Source organism: Leptonotus elevatus, chromosome 19, assembly GCF_054856555.1.
Source record: "Leptonotus elevatus isolate MCC_2025b chromosome 19, RoL_Lele_1.0, whole genome shotgun sequence".
NCBI classification, from domain to species: Eukaryota; Metazoa; Chordata; class Actinopteri; order Syngnathiformes; family Syngnathidae; genus Leptonotus; species Leptonotus elevatus.
This window is the reverse complement of record NC_141257.1, coordinates 4,068,416-4,072,397: the sequence shown is the minus strand read 5'-3', so window position 1 is coordinate 4,072,397 and position 3,982 is coordinate 4,068,416.

Sequence of the window (3,982 nt, the reverse complement as noted above, 5' to 3'; positions counted from 1 at the left end):
CCACATTCGTCAAGGGAATATTACACAACCGTGTAGTTACAAAGGTTACAGTGTCGTTCCTATTACTGACTGGCATTGTTATTGTTTCTCTGCTACTTTTGAGTTCCGTTCACCCCCCCCCCCCCCAAAAAAAAATTGCAGAGTTGTCAAATTTGATGTTCAATATATTTTGTAAATGTACTTGGTCACCAAAAGCACTTAAAAGTCATCTATAATGATTGACATCTTAAATAGCCCCGATTGCATAAACAGGAAGGCAACGCGGCAAAAAAATGGACAAATGCATACCGACTGACTGTTCACTGCAAAATTGAAATGGAAACGCCTTGAATATGTATTGTTATATTGCCTGTCTGCTTGTTAGCTAAAGCTCTAAAAAAAAAAAAAAACACCACGTAGATGCTATTAGTTAGCCTGTCTACGACGCTTCACATTATATGTTAGCATTAAGCCAGCAGAATTTAGGGCAAAGCAGTGCGATTGTTTTAGATACACAATGTAGGCTAGTTTTGCTTTAATTCAATGGACATTGTGCTGCTACTTCTGATGTGTACATAGAGACGGTCACAATTAGTCCTTCACAGAGCAGGAAGAATACGTGCTTGTCAACACGTGTTGCTGCTTGTTAGCTAAAACACTATAACATCGCCACATAGATGCTATTCGTTAGCCTGTCTATGACACTTCCCATTGTCTGCTAACATTATGCTAGCAGACTTAAGTGTAAAGCTATGTAGTTGTTTTAGATACACAAAGTAGGCTAGTGGACATTTGAAATTACATGGTTCAGTTGCACAGTTTGTTGTTTCAACACTCAATGTGTACTTGTGTTTTGTTTTATGCGTTTACCGTGTCCTTCACTGTGTCATATTACGACCATTTTATGTTTTACAGCCCAAATTTACGGTAAATGACGTGGTCTGGTTCCCGTGGCCCCAACCCAAAGAGCGCGGTTAACAGGATGAAATGTACATCATCCGGCAGTTTTCTGCCTTCCCACGCGGCCTTGGTGGGCCGTCGGAGGGTGAAGGTTAGCAAGCATATGTAGCCGCGAGCTAATCTGATTCTGGCAAGGAGTGCTTCTTTTGTGCGCGGCCACCCCCCGTTGTGCGTAAACAAAGGCTAGTCGGGGCCAAAGGCGTCATTAGGAGCTCCCGTAACTTAGAAAATAAAAACACACGCCAGCAGCACTACCATGCACATATTGTACACCCCCTTCGTAGCCCCCCCACACCCCCACCCTTGCCATACAAGCTGTTACCCGAGCAGACGGCATGAAAAGCAACCTGTTATTTACCCGGCAAATCTTCCACTCTGGCAATAGCACCAAAGGCCTTCGCCGACTCAATGGGCAGCGGCGTTGTCAACCTGTCGCCACATGTGAAATATTTCATCAGCGCTCTTTGTCATCACTATGCGCTCATCCCACTTTGAAAACGTCCATCTGTTTTTTTCCCTGCCAGCTACGCAATAAATCAGATAAGAGCCAACCTGTTACACTACATCCATCCACATGACAGACTCAAAACAAGCATAAAAACACAATTAAAAACATCCCAGTCATTGCCTGATGTTTAGAAATATAAAATATATTATTTGAAAAAAAAAAAAAACACTCGTATAGTTATTAAGTGAGCTAGCATCTTTTGCTAACGTTTCATCTGAATGTTTTCAATGAAGACTTGCCACAAGAACATTAACCTGACAAAGACACGTAGCGTAGCTATAGTCTAACGTTAGGATATGTTGGTGGTTAATGGAACACTTTAAAAATGAAAAGGCAGAATGGAGACGGATTTATCCTTAATTTAAACACGGCAGCTAGGAGCGAAAACACTTCCTGATCAGCTGACTAACACTAACCAATCAGAAGCTTTACTTTAGGTAAATGCAAGTGAAAGACGGAGAGCAGCAGATTCGACACATCAACGTAACTATTTGTACAAAAAAAAAAAAAAAATATATATATATATATATATATATATATATATATATATATATATATATATATATATATATATATGAATGTGTAAATAATAATTCTGGAAATAAATTAATATATATTTTAACAAGCGAGGTGTCATCGTCGCTGGCAGTATCAAACGTTTCAAATTGCGAATGCTTAACCCGACCGAAAATTATTGGCACAAACATCCGAGGACGCTACGTTTATTTCTTGTGAGTTTTTTTCTCGCAAATTTGGTACGAGTTTTTTTTTATCAGAATATCACCCCCTTCTAAAAATAAACAAATCAATTATACATGGCTCGAATACGCGTCACATCATCCAAATTGCCGCTAAACAAATGGCATGATTCTCTACAAATACATCTTTGTAAACTCTAATGATTCGCACGCATTCACACTGTTCAGACAAGCAACAAAGACGGATTGGAATTCCAAGAGTAATTAGCCGGCAGCAGCTTATTGTGGATATGTTAATCCTGTAAATCTGCCCTCACAAGAATTGACTAGGATTCTCTACAAATACAATTTTCTATATCAAAAGAACCGCTGCTAAACAAACCGTGAACATTTTAGCCACACCGGTCCCCGTGACGGTGACGTTTGTCCCCCGGTGGCACTTTTAGTAAGCGTCTCAGCAAACCCAAGTGGACAGGCCGAGAAATGACTCCCAAGAAATGATAGGTTATCGTTTTGCCGCCGAGGAAGGACACAGAAAAACCTCAAAGTCATCTCGGCACAGAAGGAAAAGACACAGTCGGTAATGGAGGCCGCCGGCGAGCTGAAAGGAGATTTGATGGCGAGCGTGCAAATGACAGCATGGGAAAGTGACGAGAATATATATTAAAAAAAAAAAAAAAAACGTGAACTAAAAGATAACAATGGTTGTTTTCTGCACATTTAAACAGACTGGCATTCCCGACGAGCAAGTCAACAATAATAAAAAAAATAAACCAGTGGAGCCACTCAAAGAGGCCAGCTGGAATTTACGTCCCCCCCCCCACTTTGAAAACATTGGGCAGTGGCACCGGCGTTTGCCGCCACAGCTGTTTTTACTGTCACGGCCATAAAGAGTACGGACGACTTGACAGCACAATGGCGGAGACAAGCAAGTGAGCGACGGGGGTAAAGGTCACGTTTGAGGTCACGCGCTGAAGTGGCGAAAGGCAAACTTCTCGGAGGTAAACGTTGTCACCTTCCAGCTTCATCTCACCTCCGTTGTCGCTTTTCAACAGTCTGCAGACACGTGAACGCGATTAGCTGGCCTGTCACGTTCACGGGTGAGTAGCGCGCTTCGCATCGGAGAAGACCTCCGCCAAGGCTTCGGTACAAAAAGAGGAAGTTCATCTGGCTTCTTCTTCTTACAACTTTGTCAGTGTAGTGAAAAGTCTTTTTCATCTATAATATCAAATCAAGTGTTAAACAGAATCAATAAATCACAAAAAAAAAAAAATTATATATATATATATATATATATATTTTATAATAGTTGTAAAAGTATCAAAACAAACGGTAACATTAAAAATAAAATATTGAAAATAAACAAAATGTACAAATAAAAAATAAATTACACAAAAACAGCAAGTTCATATTTTTAGAACGTATGAAATGTAAAAAAAAAATCTAATCAAACCAAAATTTATTACACGAATCAATTAATAACATTTCAAATAGTAATATTTTATATTATTATGATATATAATTAAATAATTTATTAAATAAAAGTAAGACTATAATAAACTAAAATGTCCAATTTAACCTAACTAAAGTATTAATAATATAAAACAATACAGTAAAATGATTTTAAAAAAATAATACAGTAGTTAAAAAGCACCTTCAAAAATAATACACCTCAATAAAAACATGAAACCTAATCAAGAAATTAGTATTTGAAGCAACGCTATAACATTTCATTTTTAACGCTTGCAGTTTGACCTGCAAATTAAACGGACAATTTCTACTTCTATAATAAAAGACAATATTTTTCACAATTTTAATGACAATATCAATATTATAC